The 27,154-nt window shown below is 40.0% G+C and overlaps 1 protein-coding gene across 7 annotated transcripts in view; it reads right to left on the reverse strand.

The window, feature by feature from the left end:
• The window catches only part of PDE4D (phosphodiesterase 4D), a 1,698,276-nt gene that overhangs the window by 1,569,246 nt on the left and 101,876 nt on the right, over positions 1 to 27,154 (reverse strand). For 3 of the 7 annotated variants that reach the window (XM_088827708.1, XM_088827705.1, XM_088827706.1), the window contains exon 2: positions 8,876 to 9,019. The exons of the other annotated variants lie outside the window; for them this stretch is intronic. The gene's annotated coding sequence lies outside the window, so the exon portion shown is untranslated. The remainder of the gene's footprint in view (positions 1 to 8,875; positions 9,020 to 27,154) is intronic. 7 annotated transcript variants of the gene reach the window in all.

The raw sequence follows: 27,154 nt of genomic DNA on the forward strand, positions 1-27,154 counted from the left end.
CCAGGCCGCCAGGATGTAATTTAGCTCACTGAAGCATACTGAACACTACCCACAGAACTCATACTGTTTCTAGAAGTACCAAATTAGATTCAACAAGGTAACAGGCTAAATGATGGGGAAAATCCAACATGGGTTTTAAAAGTGCAGATATTTCACACCTTTCCCCCAGGAATCTCTGCTAATTATCACTTTACCTAAAAGAAGCAGGCAACTGGAAGAATAATATCATGATCATCATGCAAAGAGTATGCTATAATATGGTAAAGAAAGAGGGACATGGAAGAGAGAGAGAAAAAGTCAGGTTTAGAGACAGGGGTCTTCATTCATATTCTGATTTAACCACTCTAGTATGTGTGACCTCAGCACGATCACTTCACCTCTCTGCTTCCCATCCACAGAGAATCTACTTTATCTGGTTTTTGCAATGGCTGAACATATGTGAACCCATCTTAAACTGTAGTTTGGCCCTTTGGAGATGCTCAGTAAACACTGGTTGAGTACAAGTTTTGGAATCAGACAAATGACGCTCAAGTCCCAATTCTAATGTTTAATAACTGGTGTTGGCAGGTCACTCAACCTGTCTAAGTTTCTTCATCTATAAGCCTTTTAGGCTTAATGTGAGAATGAAATAGGTAATGTATAAAATGTTTGGCATAATGCCTTTCATAAAGCATTTAGTAAAGGATATTTTTATTATTTTATGCTGAATCCAGACAGTAAGGAAAGCTAAGCAGTCAGTTTGTGATGTCACTGAAAACTGATGGTGGATGGCCTCCCTAACTCTGTTCCCCAAATTTTTCTGACTTTTGTTAAGAACCTGTTGGAAACCTTTCCCACTGTGACTTGCGTGTAGATCCTGAATATACATTTGGGGTTTTATGCTAATTTACACTTATATTAATACCTTTTCTTTTAGCATAAAAATTCAGAGAGAATATGTAAACTGAGAATATTCCTCATATCTTTAGTATCTATTATGGAAATCCAGTTACCACTGCTTCCAGGATAGAAATCTTAGAGCATTTCTTTCCAGCTCATAAAAAACTTTTGCTTCCTTACTAACCCTGTTATAGATATTTTATGCTCAGGAGGCATGGACGCTATGATAAATTTGCATTTCTACTTTGCCATTTCTACTTCTTCCAAATGAAGACTGCCTTTGTTATGAGGACAAAAGCCATGAATTAGTCTCATCAAGAAGCTACCTCTTTTGTGACTGACATCAGGCAACTGTGAGAGAGCGCGGGCACTATCCAAGAATGAAATGAAATGGCTCTCACTAACTGCTAGAGTATTTCACACCTGTTCTATAGCAGATGTTAGTGCTCCTTTCAGCCCATAAATGGAACAAATTTTAAAAGGCCTTTCGGTATCACTTGGTTTGTTCCAATACACCAGACAATTCACACTGAAATCATTTTAATGCAATCGTTATAGGAAAGTCACTAAACAAAGGTTTATCCATATTCCGTCAGAGAATTCACACTTGAAAAAAATAATAAGAATGAAACAAGGAAAAGGAGTATAATTAGAACACAAAAAAATGAGAAAGAAGCTGAGAAAAGTGTTTAGAAATGCCTTTCCTGTCAACCTTACGTAAAACAGCACCACCCTTACCCACAGCATCTAAACCCTTTCTCTGTTTTATTCTCGTTCGTGGTATTACTCCACCTGACATTTGTAATTTTTTAGCTAATTTATTTATAGTATCAGTTCAATTCCATTCAGTTGTTCAGTCGTGTCCAACTCTTTGCGATCCCATGGACTGCAGCACGCCAGCCTTCCCTGTCCATCACCAGCTCCTGGAGCTTGCTCAAACTCATGCCTATTGAGTCAGTGATGCCATCCAACCATCTCATCCTCTGTCGTCCCCTTCTCCTCCTGCCTTCAATCTTGCCCAGCATCACAGTCTTTTCCGGTGAGTTCTTTCCATCAGGTGGCCAAAGTATTGGAGCTTCAGCATCAGTCCTTCCAATGAATATTCAGGACTGATTTCCTTTAGGATGGACTGGTTGGATCTCCTTGCTGTCCGGGGACTCTCAAGAGTCTTCTCTGACACCACAGTTCAAAAGTATCAATTCTTCAGTGCTCAGCTTTCTTTAGAATCCAACTCTCACATCCATACATGACCACTGGAAAAAACATAGCTTTATTTATAGTATGCTGTCCCCTTAAGAATGCAAGCTCCATAAGGGCAAGATTTCATGCCTATTTTGTTCATTGACTGTACCTTCCTCAGTGCCTAGGTCAGAATCTGACATAGAGTGTGCATTCAACAAATATGTGTGTGGAAGAAATAGGGACCACTAGCTGAGTAACCTGAGTTGCCCTTCACAAGACTGTAAATTGAGACTTCTAGTCAGTTCCCAGAGAGATGTCAGGAAAAACAGGCAAAGCTTCCTTTTGACAACCACCACTTTCTCACAGTTTCAGAGGTTCAAAAGTAGGTAATGGTGCAAAAAGGGAAATGACATGTCAGGAAAGATGCTTGATTGTACTCATGATAAAACAACTAAAATAACCACGAGGCAGGATCTTTTTCCTATCAGATTAGCACTCAGTGTTGTTGAGGGGGCTGGGTAGGAGAAGCAGTAACACTGGACACTGCTATAAAGGTAGATTGGTGCAACATTTATGGCAAAAATTTGCTTTCATCTAATAATTCTACTCTTAAGGGATATATTTGCACATGTATGCACTGTTGGAAACAGGGAAATGTTTTTAAAAACCTAAATGTCCACTAGGAGGGAACTGGTTGTATGATACGACATATAAGCAAGAGAACACCTACAGTCTTTAAAAAATATAAGGTAGCCCAATATATTCCACCTCTCCAGAAGCTCACAGCTGGCAACTGCCAAACATGTTTTTGAATTTGCAGACTGCCCTATAGTAGTTTAACTAGGGAACAATGTTTTTACTCAAGCAGCAAAGCTTTTATAACTCTCTGGTTGTGCAGTGATAAAGAATTCGCATGCCAATGCAGAAGACACAGGAGACACAGGTTTCATCCCTGGGTCAGAAAGATCCCTTGGAGTAGGAAATGGCAACCCACTCCAGTATTCTTGCCTGAGAAATCCCATGGACAGAGGAGCCTGGCAGGCTACAGTCCATAGGGTCGCAAAGAGTCAGGATATGACCCAGTACGCTCACAGCACAGCCAGAGGCATCCCAGAAAACTAACACAAATCGACTGCAGATGGTGGACATGAACTCAATTTCATTTCCAGTAATTTTAAATTTAGTGTGTTTTATTCATTCCAGATCCATTCCAAGATACATATCCATGAAGGTTTCTTCCTGGGCCTCTGTGAATACTGCATGACCAGCATCCCCAGAGCCTTAGTCTCAGGAGGCAGTAAAGGAACTAGTCATCCTACCCCAATGGCACCAGACTTTTGCAGTGAGTCAGGAAAAGTGGTATCTAAGGATGTAGGGATTGATCATGAAATCTTATGAAGCCCACCAGCTAAATGTGAAAAATGATGCCCACACCATCCACTCAGCTGTTTGAGTCAGAAACCTAAGGGTCATACCAGATGGTTCTTTCTCTCCCCCTACAACAGTTCATCAACAAAACCTATTAAACTGATAAAAAACAGACACTACATTTGATCTTAGCCAAAAGGACAAGAATCAAGAAACTGGCAACCGGAGACATATGGAATTTGTTGGAACATTAAAAAGTGATTCAGAATGACTAAATATCCCAGACAAGCAGAGAAATACCTCATATGATCCCCCAGTGAATGCCTTATTTCAAAGATAACCAAGGATTTTACAAGTTATTCTGCTCATACATAGCCCCTGCTCCAGACTCATTTTGCTTCCTGCCTATATGGGCACAAATGGATTTAAGAAACTGTGCCTATGACTCTAGTCTGGGTGGGGGAAGGAGAGGGTTACCTCTAGCAATGGGGTGTCTCTACTTGTAGCTCCATCACCACTCCTACTGCTATCTTCATAACCTCATAAAATAAAAACAAAACATGTCAACTTTAAATAAATAAATAAAAGCAAAAAGAAATCTTGTCTACTCTAGTTTCAAAATAAACTTCCACTCCCTTCCTCCATCTCCATTACCTACATATGAGATGCCAGGGCTCCCTAATTATTCTCTTTCTTTTCATTCACTTTCCCACTGCTTTGTACCCAAAATTTCTCTGACTTTTACTCAAGAATCCACTATAACACAAGAGCAATAATAAAATACAGACTAAGTACAATGGTTTAAAAAAACAGAGAGAGAGGGTAATCAGCTCTGCCTAAGGAGATCAGAGAAGGTTTCACAGAGCAGAAGATCCTTTGATCATTTCTTGAAGGACAAACAGCAATTTTCCACATGGATGACGTGCGTAGGGGAGAGCACTTCGGCAGAAGGAATAGCATGTTCAAAGGCACTGAGGCGTGAATCAGCAGACTGTTTAGTAAATTGCAAGTAGTTCAGGATGAGTGGGGAGCTGGAAGGATGTAGGAGGCGGGTAAGGAAGGTAAGCAAAGTCCACCCATGAAGAGCCTGCTCCTCAAGAGCCATTTTGAGGAATCTGAGCTCCTTCATGGAGCCCAGTGGTTTTCAATGCTTTGGCGTCATAAATCTTCAAAATCTAGTGAAACCATGAACCATATTCTCCAGAAAAAGAGGGACAAAAAGCACATTCACCAAAATAATGTATACAGTGTCCACAAACACTCTGAAGCCCAGAAACAGCTTAGAATTTAGGCTTAAAATCTTGGTATAGGCAATGTATCCATTCTCAGTTTGTTTGGTTTTTTTTTAATGGTTGGAAGTATATATAACAATGGGCTTCCCAGGTGGTACTAATGGTAAAGAACCCATCTGCCAATGCAGGAGACATAAGAGACACAGATTCAATCCCTGGGTCAGAAAGATCCCCTGGAGAAGGAAATGGCAGCCCACTCCAGTATACTTGCTTGGAGAATCCCATGAACAAAGAAGCCTGGTAGGCTACAGTCCATAGGGTCGCAAAGAGTCAAACATGACTGAGGGAACTTAGCACAACACAGCACATATACAACAATCAGGAGAGTAATATTATCCAATTTATGTTTTAAAACAATAGCCAGTTCTTTTGTGAACAGATTATAAGCAAGTGAGATAAATGGTGGAGATGCAATAAGACACAATGGCAACCATCTGGTTAGGAGATGATGAGAGAAATAGCCAAGAAATTTTTGGAAAGATGAGTGATTCAAGCTATCAAATATTTAAATGCATTACAACAGTCAAAATAATGTGATGACCAAAAAAGAGGTAGAGAAATCAATGAAAAATACAGAAGATCTAAAAACAGAATTGTGTATTTTTTTCAAGGTAAAACTTGAAAAGGATAGATTATTCAGTAAATCATTGTCAGGACAAGTGGAAAATTATCTGGAAAAGATATAAACTTAAATCCCCACATCACTATACAACAAAATAAATTCCAGATGGATCATGATCTAAATATTAAATAAAGAAACCAAAAAAGTACTGGAAGAAAATGTAAGAAAAGTGTATATAATCCTGAGGTGGGGAAGTCCTTTATAAACACAACAGAAAGTCCTTTCTAAACACAAAGGCAAAAAAGGAAAACAGGCAAAGATTCAACTACATGCACAAAATTTTCTCATGTAAAAACTTACCAAGGGAAAAAAGTCAAAAGATGACAAATAAAATGGGGAAAATATTTACATTATAGAAGACTCCTAGCCAAATGAATACTATTTGTGCTATATAAAGAATTTCAATAAAATTAATTGAAAAATAAGCATCCCAAAAGAAATAAAAGCAAAGATACTAATGGGCAATTTATAAAGGAAAAAATGTCCAACTTCATTAGTATTTTAAGAAATGCAATAAAACCACAGTGAGGTACCATTTCCCTCATATCAGATTGGCATGGTTTTTATTTAAAAACAATACTATTTAAGATACTGGAAAATATGCCTTCTCATGCACCACTGGTAGGAAAATAAATAGAAGGGGGAAAAAAACCTTCTGGATGGCAATTTGACAAAAAGAATCAAACCTTTATAAGCAAATATACTATTTAGTCTACCAGCTGTACTTCTATATCCTAAGAAAATATTTTGTTTTAGCTAGAAGGAAATACATACCAATTTTTACTGTAGCAAATAATTTAAATTTGGATAGGTGAATGCCATCTAATCACTAAAAACTAACTATAAAAACAGTATGTTATAGAAAAATATCTAGAGGAGCAAACTGATGTGCACACCCATTTGTTAAATGGAAAAATAAAAACAAAAGCAGGTTATAAAACTGTATGATCACATAGAGGCCTAGCACACCCCCACTACCACTCCGTGGTACCATCCATAAACAAGAGAATACAGCTTGGTTGAGATATTAATTTGAAGTACCTTGATACAACAGTTGGTAGCTAACAGCAGCAGCAGTCATGGTAGGAATAAAATAGAAACAAAATACAATCTTAAGCAAATGGCAGCCTTGCCTCACAGTTAACATGTCAGTAACAGAATTCAGGTTTCTAGAATTCCTTCACCGGTCTGCTGTAATTCCGCTGGTATAGCGCAACTGGACCTTATGCTATGTCTCCTCATACTGGTGGCTTCATCCTAATCCTGCCCTTCTCCCTGCCGAATTTTGGCCCAGAAATTTCAAAAGCAACAACACAGAGAGGAAAACTACATGCAGCTGGACATAGAAACTATGAAGGGACAGAAAAAGAGGTTTGGAGTTGCTGCTACATTCTCTGAAAGCCTCAATGACTTCTAAAGTAGTGGTACTGATTGACACGAGTTGGAAAGAATTGCCCTAGACTGATGGGCTGACAGCTCTGTGGTGACGGTCCCGGTATAGCTTAACACAAGAGTGCTTAGATACCATCCTGTGATCTCAGGTTCATGAACACATGCTGATTTCTAAATATCCCAGCTTGTATGAATCAGGGCAAGTATCATGTTTTCATCCATTTCCAATGTGTTTCTACTTCAAAAGGTCCACATGGGGCCTTGAAAATTTACAAATATCATATAGATCCGTTTCACCACATATTAAAACCATATCATACACTTTAGAACAGCATGTCAACCAACCTATACTTCATTTTGACATATGCTAGTATGAAAGTTAAAACTAGTAATATATAAGCCTAATTTGCAATGGAAGAAAAAATATGTTTCTCTTCAGTTCACATGTGCAAACTTATCTTTATGATTGCTAATGCCTTTGCTTCTGACTCCCTTCCTTTCAAATACACAGACAACAGGTTCCTCAGAGGACCTTATTCAGTACTGAAAGCAGTTGAATATGAGGCAGAAAAAAGGAGTAGCTTTTGAAACTGGGGAAAAAATAAAGAAAGAAAACTAACACTCACACAAATGAGTGGCTGTTTAACAAACGAAATTATCTCAAAGGTCAGGGATTGGCAGAGGAAATATTGGCTATTTACCAATGGCATGGAAGGCAAAAATCCCAAAGACATGTAAAACTCACTCTAAATATTTGCCACTCAGTTTTATTTAAGACCAGGGTGCAATAGCAGGGGAGAGGTGTGTACACAGTGAGGACACCAAGTTACAGGGTCCAGTTCCTTAAGTAGCAGTGAGCAGTTACTCTCACCTGTCTTAATCAGTTTCAGCAGAATTACTATTACTACTACCTTAGAGTGGTAATCTCAGAGAATATCTGTTTTACTATCAGTGGTTCTTTAGCTTCTCATACTTTTTAAAATTCATTTTATTTATAGTTTATTCTGGCTCAATTATCTCAGTTGATTTATCTCATAATTATGCTTATTATCATTTGCTTGTAATCTCACTCCTAAAAGTTGCTTGAGCCTATTTTGTTGACATTCATTCCACATAGCAGAAAATAATAAGTTATGTTAGGAGAAAATGCAATTATTATTCAATCTGGACAGTTTGCATTGATGAAAAAGGCATATTCCTCATAAACTGTTATGTGAGCTTCTTTATATTTGAAAATTCCAGGAGTGATTATTTAAAAGCAAAATCATCCATTTACCAGAGTAACTCAGAACAAACCCGTGGTGTTATAAGACCTGATAGTATTTCTTGGAACAGAATGTTATTAGCTCATAAATTTAAGGCAGGCACACAGATGCCTGCCCCACACATAACATAAAACATTTGCTTGAAAAAACCCTCGGTCATATTTTGACCATAAACACTACATACTTGATAATCACACCAGTGGGATGTTTAGGTTGTAAAGGGTTTTCCATTTCTCACACATTCAGCTAAAAAGATGTACTGTTTCATTCTGAAGACACTCACTTGGTTTCACCCACGCTACATTCACAAACCCATGCTTCACTCGTGAAATTTCTTTTCTGACTTACCTTGGGCATACAAATCTGGAACAGGAGCGATGCTGCAGTAGAGCCAGCATCAGAATGTGGCCAAGGGAAATGAAATCTCGGTTCCTACCAATAATACAAGTCTCTGACATTTGATATCAGGGGGAAAAAAAGAGAGCTAACATCCCATCTAATCTCTGTGCTTTCGTAGCAGATATTTTAATGAAAACAATTCAAGCTCCTGACGCAACAGAGTAGACTTTGTATAATGTTCAGCGTATAATGCCTCCAAAAGGTATCTGATATTTATTTATGAGCCCAATATATTAAGCCTGAAATGAAAAAGCTTCTAGAATTTCCAAAAGCCTACATAAAATTGCTTGAATAAGTATGAGTAAATAAATAGGAAAAAAAATTTGTAATCTTACTTCGGTTTTTCTGGTTATTATCTGCCCTCCCCTCCCCACCCCCACACAGTGGATCATGAAAACGTGATTTTAAAGATTTTTAACACAGACATCATTAATTTGATTGTTAAAATCCCCCTTAAGTCCATTTTTAAAGATTACCTGAAAAATCTTAGTAGATTTTTGTAAAATGTCCCAGGTTCAAAGAAGCAGAGGGTGAGGGCAAAGACCCTTTGAGATTATGAGCTGGCAAGTGAGGAGGCTTCAGGAAGTGTTCTGAAGGAAACAAATCCCTCACAAGTGGAGCTGAAAAGCAAGAAGTCATTATTCTCCCTAATCATAACAAAAGAAACTAAAGCAAGTTCCTGTTTAACTGGAAATAAACCATCACAAACTCACATAATCATTATTTTATTAAGTCACCTTTCATAAGAGAGAGAGACAAATGAAACATAAGCTGGCTCAGAGACTTATTTTTTAAAACATCTATCAGGATATGATCGGTGAGATTTAACCTAAAGTTCAGCCTCATATTTATGAAAAGGATTCTCATGTTGTGATTCATATTCAGATGATAACATTTGAATGTATTTTATCATTTTCTAATTATTTCAAAAGTGGTTTTGCTCCAATTTAAGCTCTAATCCCAAGTTAATTACAATATATAACTATTTAATTAACCTATCCCCAACCTATTTTGGACAAACTGAAATCATAACAAAATGAAGAATGTGGGTTATTTGTTTTACTTGAGGAGAAAGGGGTGGAGAGATTGAGTTATTTAAAACTGTAGTTTTAATATGCGTCATTTCTTTGTAGAGTAGTTAGATGAGAACACAAAGTTAGGGACTGAAAAATCTATCTATAACTTACTTTATACCAGAATAAATTTGGGGTAAATCACAAATTCAACTCAACCAAATGTTAAGGGCATTAGTATGCTTTCTGTATCTTCCACAATACAAAATTACAAGATTCACTGACCTGGTCAAATTGAGCTGGATAAAGGTAATTGGCCATATTAATGGTGATATCTATTTTTATGTTGGAGAAAATAAGACACCACTGACTTGACCACAAATATATAAATGCTGTTCTTATATCTTTATATGGATTTATTGAAATAAGACATTCACCCAGTAATCAACCCTAAGTTTCTTCTGAAGGTACCAGACCATTACTAGCTCCAACCTATAAATGAAAAAGTGAATGTAGATTATAGAAACAAGCTGTCCAACATAAAGGATGAGGTTAAGAATAGGCTTTGGAAGCACTGACATATATACACTACCATGTTTGAAAATAGATGTCTAGTGGGAAGCTGCTGCATACCACGTGGAGCTCAGCTTGGTGCTCTGTGATGACAGAGGTTAAGGTTAGGGTTAGGGTTAGGGATGGGGGTTTTGAGAGGGAGGTTCAAGGGAGGGGGGATATATGTATACTTATAGCTGATTCACGCTGTTGTACAGCAGAAACATAATACCGTAAAGCAATTATCCTCCCATTAAAAACTTTAAAACAGAACTTAGAATTGTTAAAGTATTGAAAATAGTGCTCTGCATTCAGTAAACACTGAACACATGTTCCTGGAATAAATGAATGAACTGACACTCCACAGCTCAGTAAATCATCAGGCATTCCAAGCTTACTGTGGTGCTTGCTAAGACCTTTAGATGCTCATATAAGATGAAAATTCCAGGAGGCACATATTTTTGCCCCTATCTCTCTTTAGTCTCTCTGCTCAGTTCAGTTCAGTTCACCTCAGTCACTCAGTTGTGTCTGACTTTTTTGCGACCCCATGGACTGCAGCACACCAGGCTTCCATGCCCATCACCAATGCCTGGAGCTTACTCAAACTCATGTCCATTGAGTTGGTGATGCCATCCAACCATCTTATCCTCTGTCACACCCTTCTCCTCCTGCCCTCAATCTTTCCCAGCATCAGGGTCTTTTCAAATGAGTCAGTTCTTCACATCAGGTGGCCAAAGTATTAGAGTTTCAGCTTCAGCATCAGTCCTTCCAATGAATATTCAGGGCTGATTTCCTTTAGGATGGACTAGTTGGATCTCCTTGCAGCCCAAGGGACTCTCAAAAGTCTTCTCCAATATCACAGTTCAAAAGCCTCAATTCTTCAGCACTCAGCTTTCTTTATAGTTCAACTCGCACATCCATACATGACTACTGGAAAAACCAAAGCTTTGACTAGATGGACCTTTGTTGGCAAAGTAATGTCTCTGCTTTTTAATATGCTGTCTAGGTTGGTCATAGCTTTTCTTCCAAGGAGCAAGCATCTTTTAATTTCATGGCTGCAGTCACCATCTGCAGTGATTTTGGAGCCCAGAAAAATAAAGTCTGTCACTGTTTCCATTGTTTCACCATCTATTTGCCATGAAGTGATGAGACCAGATGCCATGATCTTAATTTTCTGAATGTTGAGTTTTAAGCCAACTTTTTCCACTCTCCTCTTTTACTTTCATCAAGAGGCTCTTTAGTTCTGACAAAACATGGTCCACTGGAGAAGGGAATGGCAAAGCACTTCAGTATTCTTGCCTTGAGAACCCCATGAACAGTATGAAAAGGTCTCTCTGCTACCTCTAGCATAACCCAAGGTTGCTCCAAGAGAGTTCACAGTGTAAGGGATGCATAGTAGGAGCCATCTAAGTTCTAAACATAGCCTGTCCAGCTCTCCCAATAACTGTGGGCATTAAGGAAGTCATAGAACATGCCTTTGTTTCCCTAACCCCAGAAGGATTAAAGACTGAATTTGATCCATAGTCTGTTGATGTTAAAGATATCAGAACCATGCTGTTCCTCCCGGTGGAGAAAACTTCCAGGAGTTTAAACAGTGTGAAGAGATTCAGAAAAATCAATTCTAGCAGCAGGGCTAATTCCATAGCCCTACTGCTGGACTGTCTACAAAGCCAAGAGGGAGAATCTGGACTGACCCCACTCTCAGCTCAGTCACATTCAGTAGCATGACTGATAACAGAAGCCTTACTGACCAGGATGTGTGGGTGATGTCTTGTTAGGCTTGCTGCAAAATTAATGCTATTTACATAAACATGAAATAAAATTGGAACTAGTATTATTAAATACATAGTGACAATAATAAAGAATTCTTACCACTTTCAACAGCCTAGGAAAAGTGTCTACATAGTTTTTCTCATTAATACAGAAAGAGTCTAAATAGTTTGATGGGAAGTTTTAAATAACAGCAAAAATACAATCATCTTTCTCATTCCTCCTCTTGGAAAAGATTAATAAACAGTTCAGTGAGAAATAGTAAGAACAGATACTCAGGACTTGGACATTCTATCATGGAGAATACTCAGCCCTTGGAATTTAAGTATCTGAGAAAAAAACTGAAAGGTCACTTGTCCAAAGAACCAAGGGCAAAATCTGGAATTTTCGTTAACCAAGTGTCATCATATTTCCCACTCGCTTTCAACATAATTAATCACATTGAATTATGTTTTCAATCACACTGGGAAAAAAAGGCTAGAACAGAGATCCATATTTTCACTTCATTCTTGTTCAAAGAAACAACATAATCTATGACGAGTATGTGGTCTCTGAATCCTAAACCTCATCTAAGGATAAATTTAACTGGCCAGCCAGCTTTCCTAGCCAACAGTCAGTCATATGTCTGTACACTTTCAGAGAGCAATGAATATCTTATCTTCATTCACTGAGTTCATAAACATTTCACCAATCAAATGAAAGGTCCCAGGTATAAAGAAAAAGATACAGATCCTGCCCTGGAAGAGCTTAAAATTTACTATGGAAGACATATTTACATGCCAAATTACTAGAAGATGAAGTAAAATGTAAAAACTGCCATTAAAAAATTTAAAAATAAAAATCTAACATCTGTGACATTTCAGAGGCCACAGCTATGCTGAAAAAGTGAGAATATTTCCTAGCATTTAGAAAATCACTTCAAAAAAAATTCCAGATTATTAAACAGACCTGAGAAAACAAAGCCTCATAACTCAGGGAAAAATTAAAAAACTGTTTCAAAGTAGCATCTTAATTTTTCCATTCAACTGCACACATACTAGAAAAACATAAAATGAGATCAGATTTCTCCAATTTCGTCTAGTCTCTGTGAGAAAGCTAATTTCAAAGGTACCAGTCAGTTTGAGATTAAAATGTGAAGTGAGCAAACTTCACATCATTATACATGTACACTGGTCAAACTACCATTAGGATTAAAAAATCACATTTTATTTTTCAATGAACACTGTGAACATGCACAGTCAGAAGACTCTTACCTTTGCTGTTTAATTATCTACCTGATTGCAGTTCAGATCAGCTCTTTTTAATTCAATTTTGAGGAGACGATGCAGCTATTTAAAAGCAGAGTCTAAGTAGAAAGCTCTCTGAATTCTCCTAGTCTAGAAAGAGATTGGCATGTTTGCTTGAGCATATCAAATTATTTAATTGCAAAACCGGGAATTATTCCATAGATGTGAATGGATATCTAATTTATGTCACAAAGGAGAGATTATACTCTTAGGAGAAGTTGTTTACTTACTCGTTCTCCTAACTAGATTTCCATGCGCATGAGAATTTCAAGGCAGGAAACTATTGCCAACAATGTTCCACCAGAGACAACCAAAAAAAGATCATAAATGTCTTGTTAGCTCTAAATAATGATAAAATGGAAATCTTTGGGCAGATGATTACAGCTTGTCTAACTTGAAGAGTTTTAATTTATATTAATCCAAGTAAATTACATTATACTGATTTAAATTTATGCATTAAAGCAGGTTTGTTGTATGCTTTGTCACAAAATAGGAAAAGTCATGGAAAAGGATCAACTCCTTCCTTTTTTTCCAAATATTTTCCAATTATAAGGTCTATAGCTCCTCCCTCTCTGCATATGTCGACAAATGTACCACTCCTGCTCCCTTAACTTAAGTGTATCACTCCCTGCAATAACTTGTCTGAACTTATTTGTAGTTCTTATTGGCAACTTCTAAGTTATCTTTTTGAGATTTTTTTTGAGGAAATGATTTTCCAGGGCATCTCATGTGTTCTTCTGTGTTCATGCTGTCCCCCCTCCAACTTTATTTTTCTTCCTTGGCACCATAGGAGTCCACATACAAAAGTCTATAACTAGTGATGGCTTATTTGTTTTCACTTGAATATATTCAAAAGCTATTTTTTTAGAAAAGGACTGAACTGGTAAATAGGAGATTTGAGCCTGGTCATTGTGCAGCCTTGGGCCAGGTATTTAACTCACTGGACCTGTCTTCTCCGGCACAAAATGAAGAGGACCTTATTAGATAATCAAGCTCAAAAGTTCTGACAACCTGACACTTGAGGACTTTCCAGCTCTTGGACTTGGGACCTCACAGTTAAATGCCATTTGTTACATTAAAACTATGGTTGGCTCTTCTCCCAGGTGTTATAAATCCAGACAAGAACAAAGGGCATGTGCCTGAGAAGAATGTGAACAAGAGACAGGCAGCTGACGGGGGTGTGTGGGAACAGTGGGAAAGGGGGCAGGAGGGGGAGGAAGAGAAAGAGGATAAAGAGAATAACGTGGAGGGTCAAAGTGTTAGTCGCTCAGTTGTGTCTGCAACCCCAAGGACTATAGCCTGTCAGGCTCCCCTGTGCATGGAATTCTTCAGGCAAGAATATTGGAGTGGGTAGCCATTCCCTTGTCCAGGGAATCTTCCCAACCCAGGGATCAAACCTGGGTCTCCTGCATTGCAGGTAGATTCTTTAACATCTGAGCCATCATCAAGAAAGCCCTTAAAGTGAAAGTGTTAATTGCTCAGACATCTCCAGCTCTGTGCAACCCCATGAACTGTAGCCCACCAGCCTCTTCTGTCCATGGAATTCTCCAAGTTAGAATACTGGAATGGGTAGCCATTCCCTTCTCCAAGGGATCTTCCCGACCCAGGGACCAAACCTGGGTCTCCCACATTGCAGGCAGAGTCTTTACTATCTGAACCACCAGGGAAGACCCAGAGAAAAAGACAAAAATCCAGAGACATGGTAGGGAGTTGGGGGTAGTAAGAGTGGGGAGCAGGATAAAGTGTTTAGAGAAAAAAAAAAGAGACACTACAAAGATATATACAGTTTAAAAAATTAAAGAAGAGATCCAAGTAACAGGACACAACTGTACAACCCTAATTATAGAGCAGAAAGTCTGAAAATACTCACATGTGTTTTTTTCATGGTAACAAATACCTACAGTTATTTGTTTCTCTCCAGAAAAGAAAAAAGCAGAATACTTGGATACTGAAATATTAACTTTAACTCTCTATAAATATTTGCGCAGGAATAAAAGTTGTTTTCTACTCTGGGTTTACTAAACACTAGATGATAACATTTTAAGCAATTATAGTATTTAAAAATTAGCATGTGATACATAAAATAGGTAACTAGTGGAGAGCCAAACCCAGCGCTCTGTGATGAACTTGAGGGGTGGGATGGGGTGTGGGAGGTAGGAAGAAGACTCAGGAGAGAGGGAATATATATTAATATATACTTATGACTGATTCATGTCATTATATGACAGAAACCAACACAACACTGTAAAGCAATTATCCTCCAATTAAAAATACATACATAAAATAATAAAAATAAAAATTAGCATGAGAGAAATTCTAGCACAGGGCCTGGGAGATGGCAGGCATAAATATACCTCAGAGGGAGAGAAAGTGGAAGGAAAAAGACAGAGGAAGAAAGATGATATTTTACAGTGACATATAAATCATCTTCCTGAGCTCAAAGGCCATACATCAGAGTGGAGAGAGAACAAAAAGGATAAAATATGCCCATGTTAAACTGCTTAAGACTCTGAACAAGCTGCCAGTACAAACTACAGTAATAAAAAATCAAGCAACCAGAACTCAACAACCAGAATCCTGAATTTACTAGAACATGTACACACACCTTTACTGTCCAGTATTCAAGGAAAAATAAATTGACAAAAATATAAGGTATTTCAGTGTTCATGAAATAATAGTGATTAGCACCAGCAGCAACTCCCTAGGAGTCCCTGGAGAACAGTCATCCCTGGTTCCCACAAATTCACAGAACAATAACCACTGCTGCTCCACGTGCAGACCAAAGACCAGCCAGCCACCCAAGGACCACAGTGGTCAGTGAAAGCCTAGCTATTCAAAGTGCGTGCGTAATCAGTCACTTAGTCATGTCTGACTCTTTGTGACCTCATGAACTTATGGTCCTTCAGGCTCTTCTGTCAATGGGATTTTCCAGGCAAGAATACTGGAGTGGGTTGCCATTTTCTTGTCCAGGAGATCTTCCTGACCCAGGGATCGAACCTGTATCTCCTGTATCGCCTGCATTTGCAGGCAGATTCTTGACTACTGAGCTACCTGGGCAGCTCAGTTATTCAAAGTAATGAGGCTTCAAAGGCAGGATGAGCTAAATGTTTTAAACGGTTTCCCACTAGAGAGTTTAAAACATCAGCCCACCCATTAAATTTCTGCAGCCCACGGCCCCCACCTAGTAACCCCACTCCCTTTCCCAACTTTAGCTCTGCTCTGCAATGCAAGGGGACCTGCACACACTCAGGAGAGCACTTCTGCCCACACACCCTAGATGCACACACAGTCCCACGTGCTTTGGTCTTAGGAGAGCTCACACACAAGTGGTGCAGTTTACCCTTGGGAGATCTGACCCCAGACAGGCCCATGCAGGCTCTGCAGTTAACACAGGGGTCACTTAAGCAGGGGATTGTGGAGTCCTGAGTGGTTTAGAAGTGGGAGTGAGGGTGTTTTGCATGGATGATGTCCCCATGACCCTGTAGAATCCTTTCTTTGTAGAACATGGACCTATGCCAAGAATCTTTCTTGGTCAAGGCCAAAGGGAGTTACTGTTGATATGACATTTCTGCCTTAATCTGGGTTAGCTAGAAAATCTAATTAGTTGTATCTCATATTTACAACAGCCAGAATGAATAATACTGGTTACACTATTTAGTGAAAATAACCAAGCTAATTGCCAACGTTACTTCAGCTTGGGTGGTCAAATGATTTTGGTTTTAATACCATGGAACCCACAGTGAGCATAAGAGGAAGCATTTCTTCAGGGAATAAGCTGGCACGAAGAGAAGTTTGGTGACCAAGCAGAAAGCAAAGCTTTTGTCTCACTTCCTGCTCTCTTACACTCAGTCTACAAGACATCACAAGTCAAGGCTGTGAGCCAGACTGGATGATGAACCTTCCCTTTCATTCTCCCTCCTTTTAATACGTCACCTTGACATACCTGAGTTGTTCTCCACAGAAGCACAAAAACATCCACTTTGCAAGAAAGTGTTCTATACCACTGTTTCTCCCTTTCTACCACCAAACAGTTCTTTTTCTCATCTTTTCAGGTCTTTATCCACTGGTAGTGGTCAACCAACTTACAGAATAAACTATCTACCATGTGCCAATGGACGTGAGGGACTTCCCTCAGTTCAGCTGGTAAAGAATCAGCCTGCAATGCAGGAGATTCATTCCCTGGGTCAGGAAGATCCCCTGGAGAAGGAAACGACAACTCACTCCAGTATTCTTGCCTAGAGAATCCCATGGACAGAGGAGCCTGGCAGGCTATAGGCCATGGGGTTACAAGAGTCAGACGTGACTTAGCAATCACCACCACCATGGATGTGAGAGCTGGGCTGTAAAGAAGGGTGAGCACTGAAGAATTGATGCTTTTGAACTATAGTGTTGGAGAAGACTCTTAAGAGTCCCTTGGACAGCAAAGAAATCAAATCAGTCAATCCTAAAGGAAATCAATCCTGAATAGTCATTGGAAGGACTCATGCTGAAGTTGAAGCTTCAGTAATTTGACCACCTAATGTGAGGATCCAACTCATTAGAAAAAACCCTGATGCTGGGAAAGATTGAAGGTGGGAGGAGAAGGGGATGACAGAGGATGAGATGGTTGAAAGGCATCACTGACTCAATGGACATGAGTTTGAGCAAGCTCTGGGAGTTGGTGAAGGGCAGGGAGGCCTGGCATGCTGCCGTCCACGGGGTCGCAAAGAGTCAGACATGACTGAGTGACTGAACAACAACAAGGTCATCTGTGCAAGTTAATTAACACTGAAAACAGGGCCTTGAAAACACAACATTCCTTAACAAGTAAAAATGATCCCAGTGGAAGGTATGTATCGCAGAAATAAGATCAAGCCAATGGGAGCACACAAGCTTCTTGGAACACCTTGAATATGTCATCCGGGCAACTGTCTGTCCTGCTCAGAGGACTCTCAAGGTGGACAGAGTATACGGAAGAGATGAAAAAGGAGAAGAAACTTGCTTTAATAGGTTTGCAGGGCAACTGAAAAGACAATCTATGTAAAATGAAAAAGCTTTAATAACATTACAAAGTAACACAAACATGCAAATGGATGAGGTATAAAGCCTCTTCCCTCCTGATTTCTAATATGCTCCCAAACGTCTGATCTGCTGTAAGTTTCTCCTGAAATTTTAATTAACAGACAGAAGACTTGGCTTGAATAGCAAAAGAAATTGCTTAGAAGAACTTAGACACGTTTGCCTCCCTTCTCTGATCTCACAGTTTTCTAATTCCCAAAATGTGGGTTTTTTGGTGGATGTCCCTATACATTCCATGTGCCTTTTAAGTTTTTAATGTACCAAGATCCTCAAGAGTTAGCTGTATTCTCCTCTATAAAAGGGTGAGTGCTGAGTCCATGTAATCTTTTTTAGCTGCAGTTTCCAGAAAAGGGCAGTTTTGCCATTGCTCTGGCCCATGATTTCAAAAAGGCAGGTCATTCCTGAAATTGCAGAACCCGAGAAGGAAATGGCAACCCACTCTAGTATTCTTGCTTGGAAGATCCCATGGATGGAGGAGCCTGGTGGGCTACAGTCCGTGGGGTCGCAAAGAGTCGGACACGACTGAGCGACGTCACTTTCACTTTCACACTTAGAGTCAGAAAACCGACATTCCAATTTCCAATTTCAGTTCTAATGCTCAGTTGCCTTGAGGAAGTTTTGAACTCTTCTTTGAGCCTCGATGTCATTTATAAAATAGGGATTTGTTTCAGCCAAGACCAAATCAACTAGCTTGCACAGGAGAGCACACAGCCCAGTGGGGCTCAGTACGTGTGGTCGACGTGAACATTCATGCCAGGTGTGCTCTGCTTTAGAATTTCCCAGAACAAGATCAGCTCCATCCAAACCTAATCAGTGTTAAGTGGCAGCCTGGATGGGAGTTTGGGGAAGAATGGATACATGTATATGTATGGCTGAGTCCCCTTGCTGTCCACCTGAAACTAACATTCTATATTCCAATATAAAATAAAAAGTTAAGAAAAAAGAAAGCCACAAACTTTCTCTAGAAAGTGTTGCAGACGTTTAAAAAAAAAATCAGATCCATCCATTTGTTCAATTAACAAATACTTTGCTGAGCTCCTAATACACACCTGACTCTCCACTGAGCACTTGTGAGAACCACTACAGCTATGAGCCATCCTGTTGCTTCTGGAAAGTTTCAAATTACCTCTCTTCCAGCATGTTCACTTTTGGAAAATAGTTGAGAATGTATGTCATGTTTACTTGCTCAAATTATATCTATTGGCAACATTTTAGAAGGGAGCCCATCCCTCCCTGGGCTTCATTATACATCAAAATTCTCACAGTTGGTGTTTTCTTCAAGACACATAGATCAGCACAGTCTCTAAGAAGTTCTCTCTTGCGTTTGATAAAGAAGAATTAAAACCCACCTGGATTTGATCAAGCCTGGTTTTCAGGCTGTCAGGGAAGGCTGGCGTTGGTAGGGATAAATTAAGTTATCAAGAATGGAAGTTTCCAATAATCAAAGAAGAGTCACGGTAATAAGCAGCACACAAAGATAATGGGAAGCACACACACTGCACATCAGGAGCCGTCTGATAATCATTCTGCAGTTCAATGCGCCCTGCTTCATTCTCCCACCACTGAAAAGCAAAACCGTAGCAAGAAAACATATGAATAGTAATTTCTGCTCAGTTGGGTCTCTAGTCACAACCGAATAGACCATTCCTATAAAGCTTGGATCGGAGAAGGCAATGGCAAGCCACTCCAGTACTATTGCCTAGAAAATCCCATGGATGGAGGAGCCTGGTAGGCTGCAGTCCGTGGGGTCGCTAAGGGTCGGACACGACTGAGCGACTTCACTTTCACTTTTCACTTTCCACTTTCACACATTGGAGAAGGAAATGGCAACCCACTCCAGTGTTCTTGCCTGGAGAATCCCAGGGACGGGGGAGCCTGGTGGGCTTCCGTCTATGGGGTCACACAGAGTCGGACATGACTGAAGTGACTTAGCAGCAGCAGCATAAAGCTTGGATACAAAGAGCACCTATTAGACAATTTCCCAAAGCAGTGTGACTTAGGGTTAAGTGTCACTGGTTACAAATGGACAATAATGCATAGATATTTGAAGCATTACTTTATGCTATTAATTCCAGGAAAATCACATACTGAACCGTCTATTAAAATGGAGACGTCATAGTGGTTCAGACCACAGGGAAGCTAACTGACAGGATGGAACAGGAGTTAGAAAACATGTTTCTGGTAAAATTGTTGGAAAATCACTGATTATATAAAAATTAGTTCTATACATCCTTAGTGGCTTCTAAGTTTCCCTAATTGGCAGCAGCATTAAATGGAAAATGAGTACCCTCAAAAAATGGAGGAAAATATAGAAAACAGCATGATTTTCAACTCTTCTCTTCAAACGCTCATCTTCTCTATGTGCTTATGATGAGTGAGAAAGAGGAAAGAAAAAGAAAAAAATACCAAACAGGCCTGTTGGGAGTACATGGGTAGGAGGAATTTCTGACCAAAACCTGCCTAGGCAGAGCTGCTACTTTACACAATCCCATTCATCCTCTTTGTGGCATCTATCTCCAGGGTTGTGCAAGGCACAGTCTCTGTGCCATATACAATGACCCTATCTACAGGTATGCAAGGATCCACAAAAAGGGAAAGTTGCTCCTAGTCCAGGAAAAGACCACGTTGTCCTGTGAGCTCATTCAGCCCTAATGAGGCAAGGAGAAAAAAAAAATGTTTATTGACTTTAAAATTACTCAAGAAGTTCCACAAACAGAAGCAGAAGAAGGATCTGCGAATTGTAAACGATTTGATTGCAATCACAAGAGAGGAAAGTCTTTCTGCTTGACTGATCCTCAGAAAAAGAAAACCACAGTGGAAATGGCTGTGCAAATGGCTTTCCTATCTTCACACCCACACACCCAATAGAACATATCAGCAAGTAAAGAAAACATTAACCAACTTCCACTGATGAAATACACCAGGGCTTCTCTTTGGTTGACTTTGAAAACCTTAAGCAATATAATTTAATTTTTTGTTTAAACTGAAAAATGGAGTGGATACCCTAAATATAGGTCATTTAAGGGCAAGTCCACCTGAAAGCAGGACCAGGGATTTCTATCTGACAAGATAAACTATACCCATGGATCTCAATGCTTGATCTCAATCAAGCATTCATGTCTGAAATATGCTTATCCCAAATGGCATGAGCTTTCTTTCCTGGGATGCTCAAAGATGTGCTGGAGGCAGGATCACTGGAAAAGAAAAGTGAAAAGGACAGGACCATTCTAGGACCAGGTAACCCTAATCTGGAGCTCCCCACATGATGACCTCTACTTGTCACCCCTTCCCATGGGGTCAGGAGTCTGCAGGGTTAGAGTATGTACCTCACTATAGCAACAGTGTCCCTTTGGCCCATTCTCCAGGTTCCAACACCCCTGGAATTATCTGTCTCAAACGGTCCAAAGCCAGCCTCCAATGTCCATGTGGGACTTTACCTTCCCAAGGGCAGACTACTTTACAGCCAGTGTGTATACCCTTAGGCCTGAGGGGTGACCATGGGCAGCTATTGGCTGTGGGTATGGATAAAGCTGGAATGAGCAGATTGGTAGTCCACACGTATTCCTACTGTTCCACAGTGGAGCCAGGGAAGGAAGATAAAGGATGAAAGGAGAAGGCTGTGGAACAGAAGGGACTGTGGTCCTGGGCCTACAAATGTTAGGGGTGGACCTGGAATGGGATAAATCAGACTAAAACATGCACTATTCAGTGACCCCAGGAAATGTCTTTCTCTCTCTTATCCTCATAGTCACCACATGACTATCCTCTGAACCAGAGAACTGTTGAGTGTAAAAGGGACTCTAGCCAAAGCCAAGACTGTCCTGCAAATTGGGATGTAAAGTAATCCCAGCTACACAAAACTGCAGGTAGTAGCTTCCCTTAGCATTAACCCTAACACCAAGAGTTCCAAAATCATTGCCATCCATCAGTATCCAGTAGCTTTTTCCCATAAGGTTTTTTTTTCCCCTTGTTAGAGAATGTTTATGTTTGGTACACTCAAGAGATAAAATAAAACTTCATTCTTGTCATGTACCACAGACTTTGGGTATGTATAAAAAGCATCGGATATAGTTTCAGCTTCTGTCGTTTATCTGCAAAGGTTGTTAAATCTGTAGATTGCCATCCTAATAAAATGAAATTTAAAAACCTAACAAACCATAGAACTGTCAGAAATCTGCAAATGCACCAAAGAAAACTGGATACTAGAATTCTCGCCTGAGGTAGAATATCAAAAATAAACAGTAAACAGAACCATAAAGAAAATATCGTGATGGTCTTTTCTGGAGCTAACCCTGCACTAGGCCTGGGAATGCAGGAATTAATCTGGACCAGTCAGTGTTTTCCAGAAGCTCATACCCTAGAGGAGGGAGTTTCTGGTAAGACCATAGGCCACATCTTTGGCACCTGGTTGCTGTGTCTTCCTTGCTATCTCTTGGCAAATTCCAGCAACCTGATTTCCACTCACAGCTGTTACACCACACACACACACACACACACACACACACACGCAGTTCCTACAGTACTTCTCGTCACTCTGTCTTACTGTCTGTCATTATTTATACTAGCAGTTCTTAAACATGACCACACATCACAGTTACCCTGGGAGCTTCTCTAACATACAGATTCCCAAGCAGCAACCTCTCCCTGCCCCTGAGACTGAATCAGCAGGTCGGCGGTGAGGCCAGGACATTTCTACCCTTAGCAAACAATCCAGATGACTATGAAAGCAAAACATTCTATCCTCTGGAGAAACTTCGCTAGAGCAACACAGGCCAGGATGCTGTTTGACCAGGATGCAACTGCCCTCATGCTTGGCTTTTCCCAGCCAGCTTCTCCATGGGTGTCTTCCCAGAGAGAAGGGCAGATATTTTGCCCAAGACTCTGGTGCAAAGCACCGCAATGAAAAGTTGTCCTTTCCTGCTATGGCCAAGCTGCAGTCAGCTGCCAATTCCAACACATCCTGGAAGATTTCTATATTCGTTCCTTCTCATGAGAAACTATTTGAGCTTTATTCAGAAATAAAAGTACTCTCACGAAACAAAGTTTACTCAAACTTTAGAATGGTCCATTTGTTACTGACGGTCTTTATTTCCTAATCCAATGCTAAAACTTTTCCTTTGAATGAAATTTTAACTTTTTTCTTTCCTTTCCCTTCCCTCCCAATCTTCCACCCATACTGTAATATCTTTTTGGTTAAATTAATAATTCTCAATGAATGGAGGCCTAATTCTTCTAAGAGAACACACCAGCATTTTCAGAAAACCACGTGATTTTTTGATTTGTGAAAATTAGCCAAATATTTTAGAAGGATAAGAAACACTGTGGGATTTGTTCTGGTTCACCTAGAATATGGATGGGAAGAAAGTGTAGTAAACTTTGGCTTGAATTTTGTGTTTTACAAATAGCCCAGCATGATCAGAAGTAAACATAAATTTATAAGTAAAATTAGAGAAATGACAATCAGGAAGAAGTCTCTCCTTATCGATGGAAAGACTGACCATGTGAATTCAGGCATCAGTCTGGGTCTTATCATCACAGGCAAACCCACAGAGAGTCAGCTGTTGCAGGAACAGAGGAGATACAATGAGCCCTTTCCAATAGCACAGTTCCAAGGTCCAGCATTACCCAGCCCAGTAAAGCAAACAGGGCTCTGACTGTCACTTCCCCTGGGAGAAGCTGCTGCCTGACTCTAGGGATGCTCCCACTGGTCTCAGGAATGGAGCCTTATAAGAGAGCCCTCTGATGCTGACAGTGGAAAATCTCAACGTGCCACTAAGGATTAAGTCAATGCCAAGCATGGAGTCCCAGTTCCATCACGCTGATATCCTTCTGGAGAGGATGCAGCTAAAACCAGAAAGGTTAAACCAGAAAGACCAGACTCAAAGGTGGAAAATAAACCCCTTATTTTATAGCTGAACTCATGTTAAGCTGAAGAAATACACGATATACTAGTCCTTAAAGAATTGATGCTTTTGAACTGTGGTGCTGGAGAAGACTCTTGAGAGTCCCTTGGACTGCAAGGAGATCCAACCAGTCCATTCTAAAGGAGATCAGTCCTGGGTGTTCATTGGAAGGACTGATGCTAAAGCTGAAACTCCAATACTTTGGCCACCTCATGCGACAAGTTGACTCACTGGAAAAGACTGATGATGGGAGGGATTGGTGGCGGGAGGAGAAGGGGATGACAGAGAATGAGATGGCTGGATGGCATCACCGACTCGATGGACATGAGTTTGAGTGAACTCCGGGAGTTGGTGATGGACAGGGAGGCCTGGCGTGCTGTGATTCATGGGGTCGCAAAGAGTCAGACACGACTGAGCAACTGAACTGAACTGAACTGAACTGAACATGCTACTTGGTTCACTTACTTCACATTTCTCTTGCTTTATTATTGTTCTCACTAAACTCCAGATAATTTTTCCTCAAGTAATTCTAAAGGAGGCTAAAATGCTTACCTTTCATAAATCATGACTTCCCAACACAGAAGATCAAAGAATCATAAATCATGACTTCCGTAACGTGTAAGAAAGAAGCTATATACAATTTCATTTGTGTAAACACAAATTTGTCATGAAATCACTTAAAAACCAAGTTTGAAAGGACATGCACAGAGACTCTCCCATTCGTTGGTTTGGGATAGTCCATGATTTCTATTCATGTAACATCTTTTCTACCATAAACATTTATTACCTGCATGGTTTTGGAACTTAAAAAGGGAAGTGGGAAGTATTGAAAGCAGTTGCCAATGGAAGTGATCAACATCAGACATAATTAATTATTTCTAAACTCTAGAAACAAATGGCTAACATTAGACTTCTGACAGCATTGCTTTGTTTACAGCAATATCACACATTGCCTAAAGTCCATCCACTAGTTTGGATGGAAGTACTGTTGACCCTTGAATAACATGAGTTTGAACTGTGGGAATCCATTTACACATAGATCTTTTTCAATAAATACTTACTACAGTACTAGGGTATCCAGGATTGGTTGAATTCATGGAAATGGAACCGCAGATAGGTAACCACAGATAATGGAGAGCCTTCCATAAAGTTATATGTGGATTTCTGACTGACTAGGAAGTTGGCACCCCTAACCTCCAGTTGTTCAAGAGTCCACTGTAATTGCTGGCAATATGATTTTGAAACATAAGAACAGGATAGGCACAAATGATAGCTTACTTACTCTCCTGAAATAGCCACTAATTCCACAAATTACCTGCTTGTTGTTCAAGAGAGAGACCATCAGATATAAAACAAATAAGGATGTCTCCTATCAATGAATTGGAAAATGCATTTATTTTAAAAATTACTCAGTGTCACAACTGGCATTTCACTTGTACTCTTTTTGCTTCCACTTTAATGGAGGCTATAAGGCAAGAGGCAGATATCGAATGTTCCCTAAGGAATTTCAATTGGCTCTATTAATCTCTCTCTGACTTCAAGACAGTGTTTAAAAATAAATGCCTGGCTTAACATTTTACAAAAGTTTTTTTCGAACATTAATTTTTCGACTGTGCACCACAAGAAAGAAATTTTGCGTTCAAGTTCTAAATCAAGAGCAACTCAATGACACTGAAATCACCCAAAGCAGCCCAGCCTCCATCTTTTCATCTCAGTCAATCACTGGCTTGCTGGAGCACACCTGAGACCCACTGTCACTTAACAATTGTTTTGTCTTCAAGATCTGACATTTTGACAAACTTCACTCTGGCTACCAACTCAAATGGTTCCACCTTTCCCTCTCCTTGCCTGCTATTGAATTTATCTTTCCCCGTCACTGTTCTCTCCAGTTAATGCAGCTTTTTTCTTCTTGTTTTAGTCCCAGGCTTCTTAAACTAGGATATATACCCCCACCCTCATCCCAGTATAAGGCCTAGTCATGGGAAAATGTGGCACATATTTTTTAACTATTTATCTTACTCAATAATAAATAGTTTAATACTTAAATACAGACACATCATGGAATTTTAAATATTTTAAAAACAAAGTTTAAGACTTTAAAACTTACAAAGCCTCTAATAGTCTACTTTGAGTCAAGCCCCCAAGCCCTGGGGCTAAGCTTCTCTTCTTAGTTGTTACGGACAGTTCACAGGAAAAGTCTGAAAAGTGTTAACCTAGCCTATTCAGCCTCCTCTTGGTTTCACAGCCCCTGCTTAACCATTCCCAACTAAATCCTCTCTGACTCTCTGAGATTTCCAAGTACTCTTGCTGCTGCTGCTGCTGCTGCTAAGTCATTTCAGTTGTGTCCTACTCAGGGCAACCTCATAGATGGCAGCCCACCAGGCTCCGCCATACCTAGGATTCTCCAGGCAAGAATACTAGAGTGGGTTGCCATTTCCTTCTCCACCAAGTACTCTTCAGTTCAGTTCAGTTCAGTCGCTCAGTCGTGTCCGACTCTCCGCGACCCCATGAATCACAGCACGCCAGGCCTCCCTGTCCATCACCTTAGCTCCCCATTAAAAAGGAGAAGGCAATGGCAAGCCACTCCAGTACTCTTGCCTGGAAAATCCCATGGACAGAGGAGCTTGGTAGGCTGCAGTCCATGGGGTCGCTACTAGTCGGACACGACTGAGCAACTTCACTTTCACTTTACTTGGATTGACCCAGTCCATTTCTTAGTGTTAACTCCAGGGTATCACTAGAGAAATTCCCACTACAATAGTTTGTAGAACCATGCCATTCAACCAGTCCTAGGCACTGGCCAGCACTAGACAATCCCCTTGCTCATCTATGATATACATTCAAAGTTTTTCCAGTTCTTTCATTTTTTCAAACGTACTTGACTCCCCCAAAGAATAGCTTCATTGCCCACTCTACAGAGACTGAAGTGATTCTAAGTGAACTCCCCTCCCCATGAAATGTCACAGTACATGGCACATCACTTCTTTCTCCTCTCCAATCTTAAAGCAGTGTCCCTATTGTTTTCTAAGACCAAGCCCATCCTCCTGGCCTACCTTTGCCAGTCTGTTCTTTTCATCTTCCCCACTATTTCTTGTATCTTCGGCCTCTGTCTTTTCCCTCTCAGATGACAAGGACAGTTGTTGCCTCTTTTGAAAAGGGATCGTTTCTTAATC

This window comes from Moschus berezovskii, chromosome 18, assembly GCF_049115385.1.
Source record: "Moschus berezovskii isolate FMDL1 chromosome 18, NW_MosBer_1.0, whole genome shotgun sequence".
Classification (NCBI taxonomy): domain Eukaryota; kingdom Metazoa; phylum Chordata; class Mammalia; order Artiodactyla; family Moschidae; genus Moschus; species Moschus berezovskii.